Source organism: Eucyclogobius newberryi, unplaced genomic scaffold (assembly GCF_026437365.1).
Source record: "Eucyclogobius newberryi isolate DKJ021-1_F unplaced genomic scaffold, fEucNew1.0.hap1 SCAF_14, whole genome shotgun sequence".
Classification (NCBI taxonomy): Eukaryota; Metazoa; Chordata; class Actinopteri; order Gobiiformes; family Gobiidae; genus Eucyclogobius; species Eucyclogobius newberryi.
The window spans coordinates 8,345,952-8,359,240 of NW_027315768.1; positions in this window are offsets into that span (position 1 = coordinate 8,345,952).

Consider the following 13,289-nt stretch of genomic DNA (forward strand, 5'->3'; position numbering starts at 1 on the left):
AATATTTGAGGGGGAAAAAAGTTTGAAAGGAGACATATGCATTTTTCTAGTTCTTAACCTGTTACCATCCACCTATTTCGCCCTGTGCACAATGGTTGGACATACCGAAATGGCATTGCTTATTAAAAAAGGATCTTACAGCCCACATGCAAGTGTGATGCATCATTAGAAAGCTTAGGCCTTCTAGTTTCTGCAGATGTGCAGATGAACACTGTCAGGGCTTCAGAACTTACACTACAGAAGCCCAAACATAAACAAAACATCCTTTTTTAGTCTCGCCTGAATATTGTCAATTTGTAATGGTCCTGAGCATGACATACTTCATTGTGTGCATATGCTGTTCACTGTACATGATTTTTATCTTGTTGACAACAACTGTGTAAAGTTTCAGATCTCTAGGAACAGGCATTTTGGTGCTGTTGACCTTTTTGTATCAAAAAGTATATTCGGAACAAGTGATCCAAATATGTGCCAAACTGTTTTATTACAATTTTAGCTCCTCTATGATCATAAAACATACATTTTGATGTTTTGTAGGCCACTAATACCTATCATAACTGCTAAAAACAATGTATGTGAAAATGTGTAAATATGAGTTTACCCATGAATTTCACAAGTAGAGGTTAAAAAAAAAAGAAATTATAATATTTTTATTTTATTTTTGTATTGGTATAATAATACATATATCTAACAAAATGCACGTCCAAAAGGCTAATAAAATCAGAAAACGTTATGCGTAAAATCCTGCCGAGAAATCGGGCTCTTTACAGCCTTACCTGAGCACGATAATACAGAAGATTCTGTGTCAATAAGGCCTTTGTCCCACCCACCATTCTAAAGCTATTCTTATTGGCTAGAATAATATGTCAATCAAAGTCTGCTACGTCACTAGCATGCGGCGCTATTTAGATGTAAACAGAGGAATCCATGTGCTTCGCAAGCGGCGTATTCTTTTTTGCGGAGGCTGTAGCAAACAAACCCGTGGACAGAAAAATTCGTGGTCTCATTCTGTAGGTAACTATCTGAAGAAAAGATCGATGCCAAACATGATCTTATAGGTCAAACAGGTCATTTGTTATGGACGGAGAAATGCGCTGGACGAGCCTTAATCCTGACCATCGTCAACGAAGAACACTTTGTTTACTTGACAATATCTCGAAATCGGATAACTTCAGGAAAAATACAAGTGGATATTGTTTTTCAATGATTCCTTACGGACAGACTGAGCACAAAGATGTACAGAATTAAAGCCGTTTCGTCCGTCATAAACACGTAGGACATGCGTTTGTAAAAGTTGAGACTTTCTCACAAACTATTGGCAATTGCTTCTTGGGGCATATTATTCAATGTAAATCAATAACATATTTGTTTTGTTGAGAAAATAAGCTTTAAAATTATGTACGGCTTGCTGGTATTGACCACGGAAATAAAAGTGATGATGTAAGAGAATATTTGAGATATAGAAAATGCTCGCCGGCGAGCAGGTGTGTGGTAACAGGTTTAATAATTAATTACATATATACATATACATATATAACATATACGGATTGTTATTTTACATTGTGTTCGCTGAAAACTACGAAATTTATATAAAATGGGTTAGTAATAGAAATTGTTCCATTGCTGCATTTTACTTGCCTGACCCGCCAGCCCCGCCCACATTCTGTTTGATAAGTTGTTTGCCAAAACGTGTTGGGAATGGCTGGTCAGGCAAGCATTTTACCGCAAGCAGTACATTTCATTTACTTGGTTTTATTGTTTACATCAAGCAGTGGGGCCATGCTCAATATGAAAGATTTATCAAACACGGGAAGGAAACACAACTCTAGGTATGGGGAATGATGAGGTAACAACGTTTTAACACGGTTAAAAGCTCAAGTCGGTCAATTTTTAATAATATCAAACTTTAACCTCTTAATCTTTGACATTTCAAACCTTTGATACACATACTTAACCTACCAGATCTATTGTCAGAAACGACGCTTACTTCCCAAAACACCTGGCCCTCTGCGTCCGCTGCTCTTTATCCTCTTTGTGAGCTGACATTTATTATAATTCATCTGCTCCATCTTGTCCAGTCTGCTCTGTGTGGAGCTGCCTCTGGGTCAAAAAGCAACGCCACAGTTTAATCTGCATAAAGACATGGACTTATTCTGGGGTTTACTTAAAGCTGGGGTCTCTAATTTTCACACACCAAAACGCGAAGTATGTATTTAAATGTGTCTAATGTATTCTGTTCTGATAAACCCCATGGCACATTGTTAGTATCCACTTTCTTTTTCAGGCTCAGGCTCAGGCTCAGCTTAAGAACTGCTCTTTTCAGATGCCAAAGTGAAACTTGTGCCGACCAGTCCAGCAGCAGCTCTTATTTCCAGGTTGACAAGACATAAAATACTTTATTATTAGATGCAAACAACAGGCAGTGGTCTCGTTTTTGTCACAAAGCGCTGCTTTTACAATTTTATTGTTTTATTATTATTATTTTATATTATTTTGCCCATATGGACGAGATAATCATAATAATCAACATTAATGGGCATAAATAACACAAATTATAAGTTATACAATTATGAAAACAATCAAACTTGTTGTGGGTATTTTTCCCCCACTCACGTTAACAGCACAGCGCCGTTACACAATCAGCTCTTAAAGCTCTTTGCTTGGCACCTCCACCTCCACCATTGGACACCTGTAACTGCAGGGTCTGGACCAGACTGGATCGTACAGACTCACGTGCTCAGCTCAGAGAGGAACGTCTGTTTGCGAAACCGGAGAAATTCCCACCTTCACGTCACATTCACCCAAAATCCTTGTCCCAGTCAGAGTAAAACTGGTTCAGTTGTGTGTAAGGGTGCGGTGCTGCGTGCGACTCATGCAGTCCTTATTGTCAGCGGGAGGCCAAGCAACGGGACTAAAGGCCAATTCATACTTCATAAGAAGAAAGACGTTTGTTTGTTTACCTCAGGCTGTGAGAACAAGAGCAAAGTTGGATTCGGCTCTGGCATTCATAGTTCAACAAAAGCAGCCCGTGATCCCCAACAACTGTTTCCACGCCGTTGCTATGGTGATGTGATTATTATCATAGACAGCTCAGTAAACCAGCTCACACACACAGACTGTGGAGAGAGGCGACAGAGCAGACCTGTTCTCTGTACGTGAAGCTACAAAATGCTTTATGTTTTATTACAATCAGTCACATATTCAGAGAGAAACGAGCCGGACGAGGAACTGAAGTTAGAATTGCATAATGCAATGATACAAGTGGAGCGCGGACATGCGAGAGACAGGGTGAGAGAGGGGGGGAAAGAGCGGGAGGTTGTGCATGGAGCTGTGGCTGGTCTCCTCACTCAAAAAAAGACTTTCAGCATTAACAGCTTTGAGAATAAGATGGTGTTTTATGTGTAGTTTTGACAATCAATGGTTTAGCCAATCAGAGCCTAGTAGAAGGACAGCTTTGCGAACAACAAAGACTGACCAACAAAGACTGCACAGCCCGAGGTGCGCAAACAAACGTCTTCGCTTCTTATGAATTGGCCTTAATGTGGGTCATCACAGCAGTCTGGGGTTGTGCACTTCAGGATGACCTTCTCCCGTGGCTCTGCTGCTGCCTGCCCGCGTTTATGGATCACAAGTTGAGTTCAGAGATGTGTGTGCAGACTGGACCTAGTTTAGTCTGAGTTTATTCTGAGTTTAGTCTTGAGTTTAGTCTGAGTTTAGTCTGAGTCTGACAGTAAGCTCTCTGCGTTGTGCAAAACAAAGACAGGTGAATTAAATAAAGAAACAATGCTCCAAGGCTGCATTTCAATATTTTATATTTGTTTTTCAATTTTGGGAAGAAATTGAAAAACAGAAAATCAAACTGTTATTGCTCACTTCTTTCATTGCCTGTATATGATGCCATGACAAACATCTCCCTCACAGGAGGCGCTTTTGAATGCCACAGTTCTCAATTATCACCATATATAAACTGGCACATTCCCCTCTAGCGGCCGAGTCCAGCCTCTTCAAGCCAGCGCTAATGTCGTGAAGGTAGCAAAATAGCGCCCTGGCTCCTGTTAACACTACCTCCAGGGGCAAAATACGGGCCCTAGAATTTCAACTTTCTCAACTTTTCTTCACAAATGTAAAACTAAATAGCGACCTAAACTTGTCCTTAAAGTCCAGAGGATATATTCCCAGCCTGTGCACTCCAGTCTTGCGCAGACTGCTGAATCATGTAGTCAGTCTCATTACGTCCTCCGCAGGTGTCTCCTCCCTGACCCGCTGCACCGATCATATCCACTACCCTCATTAGAACTCTCATCAGTGAGCCGGACGCTGTTAACCTTTCAGACTGTACTCAGGGAAAAGTGCGCTCTCATTTGTATAAGCCGTGTGTTAGCCGCCGCGCTGCTGAAGGCTAACAGCAACGCAAACAACGCGCCGCGCAACCGGAAAACTGCATCAACGTTTCAGCTTAAACTTAAGAAGGTTTCACACTAAAGTAGATCTGGGAAGTGATAACACAAGTTCTAACACAAGATTTTGATTCAAACTGAATTTGTATAAGCTACAACATAAAAGATGAGTCGTGTCTTGTCTTATACTATAATCTGGATCAAATTTATTCTAAAATGTTTCAACTTCTACACTTTATTAGAGCTCCTCTTTCACTTGACCTGGTGATGTCATATTTTTGTTTTCATAGAGATAATAAAAAATCTGTCCTGCATATTGACCCATAAATATACGTGGGTCATGAAAAACAATTGATCTCTAGCTAAAAGCAAGATCTGGAAGTTTCGGCCATAAATGCAATTGAGCTGGGTCCTCTGGCATCAGTATTAGTTAACGATTAATTTTCATATTTTTGCTGACTAAAACTACATAAAAAAATATCATAAAGAATAAAACTCTATAGCTAAAATGACATGCTTTTCGCAAACTTAAACTAGAACTAAAAGTAGATTTTTGTCAATTAAAGTACTAATATTTTTATCAAATGATGATACAGTGGAGGCTAGGTATACGGTAAAACATATATTTTCTGGTTGACCAAAACTATTACGGATCTTGTAGACTTAATTTTTGTCGGCTAAAACTAAAAAGAATTTTTGACTAAATTTAGACAAAAACTAATTTTACGTTGTTTTTTTTGTCAAATGAACACTCTCTCTGGCCTCTACATATGGGAAGCTAAAAAGAACAATTGTCAAAAACGAACAACTGAAATTATTTTTAGTTTGGAGTGTGATCATTTATAGTTTTTCAAAACGCAATCTTTCTTTTACAGACTCGTCTCTCAGCTCGGTCTCGTACCGGCGGTGTGTTGACATTAAAGGCTAGCCGCGGCGGACGATTAGCATAGAGATGAGCACCCCCTGGAGGAGAGTAATTGTGTCCCCCCCCACGCCACGATGCGTTCAGGGTCCGCCATCCGTCCGGTTAGTGTGCCTCGGGCTGGTGGTACGGCCTGATGGATCCCCCAGCGAGCCTCATTACGGAGAATAGAGACGTGACACACCGAGGAGCGCGGCTGAATCACGGCGATTGTCTTTAAATCAGAGCCGGGAGAAGGGACATAAGTCAGGCTGAGCGATGGAGGGAGAGGCAAGTCCGGAGGGTCAGGCGGAGGGAAGAGGTGACGGAGGAGGCACATGCGGGAACAAGGTAAAGAAGACTGAGAAAAGCCAGCGTAGCGAGGTGTGTTCATCTGTTGGTAGAAGAACGTTGAAGCTAATAAATGGAGAAATTGTTAAAAGGAGACATATTATACTTTTCCCCCCCACTTAGCTTTGAACTATGTCATAAGCATGTTTTAAAATAGTATGTACATTTTGTTAACTGTAAACCGCAGTCTTAATCTGATAAGAACTGATAAGCCCCGCCTCTTTGTCTTGACATTTCACCGTAACAAGCGACGGATTGTCATGTATTTGTTTTTGTTTTTCAAAAGTACAGACATGACATATTTTACGACTTTTCATGTGTCACTTGGAGTCTTCATTTTTCAAATAATCACAACTAAGTGCGGGGATGTGTGCAGGGATAGGGGGTAGGTGAAAACAGGAATTTGTAGGAAAATGCAGGATTAAGGCAAACATGCAGGAATCAATCACGATACCAACTTGGAGGAAGATAATGATGAGGAAACACTGATTGTAAGTGAGTGTAAGTGAAAGTTGATTTTTTTTTTTTGTGCACAATATTTCCTCTTTAATGTTACCGGTACATGTTTTAAATTGTTGATTTATTCCCACACGGTTCAATCTAAAATCTCAACCCTTTTGTTGTAGTCCTTTGGTATTGTTAGACATATAACTAAAGGGGAACTGTGCCACTTTTTTATGGTGACTCCTCCTGCTTGTCTCCATGGAGATGTTATTGCTTTGCCTGGAATAGATGCAGTGATCTGCATGTGAACATGGTCACATTGTATATGGCGCTTTTCTACAGTCAAAGAACTTAAAGCACATCCAGGGACCAGACACACGCGCCAAACAGACAGCCCTGATTCTTACTCTGACCTGATATAAATGGGCCCCTGATGCATTCTCTATGGGCAAATCCACGTTCTCCACACAGATGATTTGTTTAGCTTTTTTAAATTTTCCACCTACAACGTTGCCATCATGACCCAGTTGTTGCTTTCAGCCCATGCTCTTTTACTACATCAACATTTAGTCAATACAAGGCTTTCCATACCGTCCACTTGAAGCAGCTCTTTGCAAGTAATGTAAGTGTAAAGGCCCCACTCTGAGATCCAGGTCTTTCATGAGGACCTTCGGGGGGAAAGGAAACTCACTGTTTTCTATTTTGTCTCTGAATGCTCAATATGACATCAGGAACAGGTTGTTTTCTGCTTTCAAATAGTCTAAAAAATCAAACCAGCATTTTGAAAATAACGTATTGATCTTTGTCATTTAAACAGTTAAACAGAAAATACCTTACATACATTTCCACATCGTCAAGGTTTAGCAATATTCATACGCTAGCATAATATGACGGATTATTAGTCAAGAAAATGATAAATCCAGGGGTCATTTTCCTTTCCCACATCATAAAATCAGCCTATTATTCTACTCCACAGATGTTCATTCATACAGTCATAATGTCATGACTCATGGACAGGCTTTGACTCCCAGTAAACAATTCACTTCTGAGCTGGCGATTATCTGCTCCACTTCATTTCCAGTTATTATAGAATACTTTATTTCATATTCTTTACATTAAACAGTGTAGTGGGAGCAGTGAACCGCTCTGACCTGTGCCAGCTCCATCCAGATGACGGAACAGAACAATTTAGTCACATCCTTTCCACACAACGGGTCTCAGTCTCACACATTCACCAACATGGCGCTGAAAACTCACGAGAATCCATCTTGTTTGGCTCCCAGCTGATCTTTTTGAGTCAACACAACTTTTGGCTTTGAGCAAAAAGCGTGTATATCTGACATTTAAAAAGAAAAAAGAAGAAAGAAATGGTAGGTATGATGCTTACACGTGACTTTAGCGACGAAGCGTGTCTATTGGCTGCTGTGAGTGGCTAAGACGCAGCTGAATATGTAATATCGATGGGAGCCGGTCCAAATTGATAATGGGTAGAACTCATTTCAAAGAGCTACAAAAAAAAAAGAAACCTGCTCAATCTCAATCTTCTCTTCATTTGCAGCCAACAAGAAAATATGGCTGGTTCTGCAGTTTTCTCACAGTCGTCATTGGTTACAAGGCGATCAAACGTAAGGCGATCATAGGCCTGATCCGTCACACAAAAAGTAGCTCAGATAATTACTGTATAATTTACCGGTATGAAATGAGATCAACCTTTCAGTCGTGGTCCTTACCTGTGAGCTTTCTCTACTCTAGACTACGGGGCTTTCGATTGCAGCTGAAAAAACATCATATACAATGAAAGGCAAAGGAAAATAGCAACATCAATTCACTCTCAACAAGATTTGGAAGAGACCTTTTCCGAGACACTTTTTAGATGTGTCATTTCCTTTGGTCCGTCTTCCTGCACGTGCGCTCTCAAGTCTGTTCTTTAAACGTTCTCCTCAATCTAATCTAAAAAAGACCGCCCTGTGGTGACACTAGTGGGACGTAGCATCTGCTCTAACACACACTAGACTAATAACTCGGGATAACAATGTATGAATTACAGATTAAAACGTGTGGAGTGACAAATCAACTTCACTGAGGACAGGAGAGTTTTTGATTGGCATTGTTTTTCTAGGAATAAAAATGGACATAAAACATAGATAATGAATTATCAAAGAGTTAATTAAAATGTATTGTAGACTATTAACATTCATTAGAAGGGATAATAATTTGAGTTAATATACTACAAGAAAACATTGTATTAAAAAAAATTAAAAAAAATCTGATTAATAGCCATGTATAGCTTTATGAGGTACATTTAGGTTTATGTGTGCCCAAAACCTTGAAGCCAATGAGTTTCTCCCCGGATACTTGCACATAACATTATACAATATTACCATAAAAGACAGTTGTTGCTAGAAGGTGTGCTGTTCTGTGACCAAACTTATTTAGAAGCATTGCTCCACTTTGAACCCGTATTACAAAAAAATCCCTGAATCCTTTTTAAAGCATTTCTTCTTGGTTTTGAACGTCTGTGGTCTCGTCCTCGCCAAAGCTGCTGCTCAGCTCCATTCCCTCCGTGTTGACGCGTGCACTAACTACTCCTCGTGTTCGCGGTTGAGCGTTTTCCCCATCTTTGCTTCAGAACCATCAGGCCTTCAAAACTAAACAAAAAACAGGACAGAAGCTGACGTGAGGGAACCGTTTTGTCTCTTTCTGGTGCGTCTACCCACATGTTCACTCTCATAACCGCTTTATACACCCTTTATGTCCTTGTAGGGTAAATACAGCGCCTTCATGGACAGAGAGTATCTATAAATAATCTGTCCTGAAGCTCTTGTGATGCCAGATCGTCCTAATGTCTGCTGTCATTCCCAGGAGACCGCAGTGGCCCGGTCCTGTCTCTGAATCAGCATAAGCCTCTTAGCTTGATCATGTCCTCCGAGCCGGGCTTATAACACGTCCATGATGAGGTGAAGATGAGATATGCCAACATCTACACTGATCTGAGGATTGTTCCGTGCTGCTCATACAGTTTAGTGCACTGAAGTTGACTTAAAGTGACCATTAACGACTGGAATCCATCTTTTCAGTTACATTTGTTTTTATTGCTCAAAAAGACCTTCTCAGTGTAGGTAATAAACATGTTTTCATTCATAAAACTTTACACAGAGACAAAACACAAACGTCCTCAAACTCAGAATCTCATCTCTCTGAGCTCAGATTGTCTTCTGCCTCATGTTCAGAGATCTGTGTAAACTTCGCTTTTTATTAGATCACAAATTTAACATGGAAAGTCATTTTTCACGCACCCGCGCTTATTAAATTAAACATAAGATCTGTGACTTGACCCGGTGGCACCATCTGCTTGTCTCCTGATGTTAGAGAAGGTTAATGCCAGACTGTGAAACATTGATATAGCCGGGGTCTTTTTACCCTTTACCCTTATCCAGAATAGGCCCACTCACTCCCCCTACGCTTGGGTCCCGGGGTCTTGACACGCAGGAGTCATGACCTGGCTACGCTCTCTCTGCTTGTGTGCACCCTGTTGTCTTTGTGTAATATGTATGCATGTAATATGAGGAAACACTAGCGTCAGGAGTTATATTGTACCAAATACAAACACAAAGACATGAGAAGAATAAAGTGATCAAACGGCGGCCACATTCTGGGATCTACAGAAACAATCTGCTTCCTTTGTAATGCCAACAACCTCTATTAAGACTCAAGTGTGACTCGAATACTTGAATTGTGCCAGTTTGTCAGCTGGTTGTGTGTGTGTGTGTGTGTGTGTGTGTAAGATGCAGTCAAACGAGTCTGTGTAAAGTTGAAGCTAAACAAAAAACATGACGCAAATCCTGTCAAACAAAAGCACCAGCACTGTGGATAGTCCTTAACCAGTGCTTTAAAATCATTAAAAAGGCATAAAATAAATTAATGTCAATGTCCCTAATATTCTGATATGTACATGAATGTGACAGCTTTACTTTGTCTGCAGCCAGCATCAGTGGAACACCTGAAAGGAAATAGTGGGAAGGAAGGTCTTAATAGCCTTATCATATCTCAAATTAACATCTGTTTGTTTCTTCAGACCCCGTTGGCCTTTTGCCGTTTCCATTTGGGTCCGTGTCTGTCCATTTAAGGTCTGAGTTAGTCGTGTTGTGTTCTGATTTTCATGGTCCGTGCCTCATTTAGGAGTTTTTGTTTGTTCTCTGTCATTGACGTGATCTTATTGTAACTTTGCTCTTTCTTTCTCACTTCAGCCCCTTCACTCCTCTTGAGCTGTGTGGTATTTTTTACACTCCTTTCACATATTTACATGCTTTAGTTTTGCCTCCTAGTTTGATGTGTTTCTTTTGTGTGCATGTGCTGCTGTGTTTTTTTGTCTCCTCAAACCTTTCTATGTTGGACTCTTGGTCTCTTTTTGACCATTCACTGCATCTTTTAGTAAAACTCTAAAGACCTGACTCTGCCTCAGCACATGACACATGACACAGTGGTATTGTGACTTTGAAGAATGATGGTGGACACTGTTACATCACCGGGGCTCACTCGGAGGAGGTTTATGCAGAGTTGAAGTGGGTGGATGACAGAATGCTGTTGACTCTCATATGGGGCTGTTAAATATAATCTGGTCCTGGGGCGATCTGGAAGAGGTCAGGGCTCAGCTGCACGGCTCCGGGACCACACTCACTGGCACCGACCGCACATGCACCCACCACCACACACTGACCACCAACACAAGCACGTGCCTGAGCTGTCTCAATGCTAATTGTGCTTATTTACATCATGCAGTGGGGAGGACTGTCTGTGTGTTACAGGTGCACTCTGTTTCCTGCTCCTGCCTGCTCATGAACATGTCCCACAGTCTTAATTGTACTCACACTTAATTGTAGACACACCAATCAGGTTTAAGCACTATAAAAATGTAGCAGGTGAGTTCACCAAACTGAACCAAAATGGAAGGAAGAGGAAGAGGAGGAGTGAGGATGAGAAGGAGGAAGAGGAGAAGGAGAAGAAGGAGGCAGAGGCCGTGCCAGAGGTCGAGGTAGGGGTAATGGTAGAGGAAGAGGAAGACTTCAAGCAGGAGGAAGGGGGGGAGGGGTTTGGGAGGGTTCTTTTTTGTACTGGATAAAATGTAATGTTCATGAAAACTGGGATTTTTTTTCTTTTTCGCCATGTTGGCTTGAGTATATGGAAAAAAATAAATGACGTTGTCAACAGCATTAGTCTTGCGTCCTGTGTGGTGTCTACAGTGATGCACACAAGTGTGTGTAGTGTTCACTGTGTGTGTTGTTTTGCAAAAAGTGTGAGCAGACATTGTGTTTCCAGTTGTGCCAATCAGAGCCATGTTTTGCAAATTCACGGTATACTTCACCCATACGACTCTATGCACTTAGAAGCAGGATTAGCCGAAAGTGTTTAAGGTTTTCCACAGCAGTGTGTAACTGGTGTGTAACTGGTGCAAACATAGTTAAGTCATATGCAACGTGTGTGTTTCATATGGTAAAAAAATATGGTTTTGATCAATTAGTGTAGAGTTTTTACAAGAGTGTTTCATTTTGCAAAGGAGCTAAAGTGTTTTGATAATTGGGTTTGTGGTTGTGCTAATTGTGTGTAGGGTTTTGCTAAATAAAACAAACCCATCAAAATTGTGTTTATTCAATCGTAAAAAGCTCTAAATCACTTGGAGGACCTGATTTGGCCTCTAGGCCTGGTTTAGTGCATTCGAAGTCTAAATTGACGAGTCAAACAGCAAAGAGCTCAGGTTTTGCCCAAATAAAAATGCCTTATACTAAACCTCATAAATCCATGAACAACACACACTGATCTGATGAGGCAGTCGCAGTGAGTCAGACTTGAATCCATAATAGTATTCACTTCAGATAGACCTCTTAAACCTACTATCTGCGGCTCCCCTCTGCCTCTGGACCCTCCAGAGCCCTGCTGTCTACATTATTTATCTGCCACTGTGGCTCATTCCCAGGTTTAAGACCACGGACAAATGGAACACGACGTCTTTTTATAAAGCTGTGGAGACAATCCAACCTGGATGCAAATTTGCCCTTTTTATGTAGTTTTGTACTTTTGAAAGATTTTGAAATATGTGGTAAACTAACAAAGCAATTATCATAATCACAGTTTGTCTGACATCTATAAATCAGCACATTCAAGAGGAATATATCTAAATTATATAAATTCATTACTAACCTCGACTATTCCACTATATCTAATAAAAACAAATAGGAAAGAGCGGGTCACTTTTTTTTCGATGGATGAAGAGTGGGAAAATATGTACATCTCAGTGGAGAACCACAAAATCACATGAGGGAACTTTATCGGAGAAATGTAGTGCGTTTTTTCACAACACAATGTCAAAGTGCCTTTTGCTCACAGGGAAACGCAGACTGTTGGAGACAAAGCAGGAGACAAACCACTATCACGTGTTGTGGGACTGAAATACTGGACTGAAATTAACAAAGCAATTGGCAGTTTTTGACATCACCATCACTTGATTTACATCTGTACCTAATCTGTGTTACAACACTGGAATTTCCCCATTGTGGGACAAATAAAGGTTATCTCATCTTATCCCACAGAACTATGTTATTGGGCCTCAAAACCCCTGCCATGGAAACAATAAACAGTTACTTCTAGAACATTCTTCTGGCTGTAGCGGCAAAAGCCCTCACAAAGAAATGGAGGACACAAACTGGATCAACAAACAAGGACGTGACTGACTTTATAATAGACATTAGAAAAAAATGAAAAAAATTGACTCAATATGAAAATGGATTCCAGGCTATGCCTGGAATGTTTCACAGTATGGCATTAAACGTATCTATCTCACGGTAATAATGCATGTTTTCCAAGGCATTTATTAGCAGTAAAAAACTTGCGTTTGAATAAACGAGCGGACAAGTTTAAGTCCACACTGTGCAATATAATCAACGTCACCATGGAAACAGAAAAGTTACATGGTGTACATTTAAACACCTCATTTCAGACATTGGGAGGATGTTGGCCTTAACGCTCTCTAACGTTACACATGCGGTGGCGTTGTCCCTCAGAGCGGCGGTCGTGGGCCTGTTTAAGTCTGATCCTCGTGTCCATTGTCTCATCTGTTTCCCTGAGGCTGATGGGCTCATGTCAGCGCCAGCAGATTTACACAGCTCTACATCACAGCGACCCCTCCTGCAGACAGGACCAGG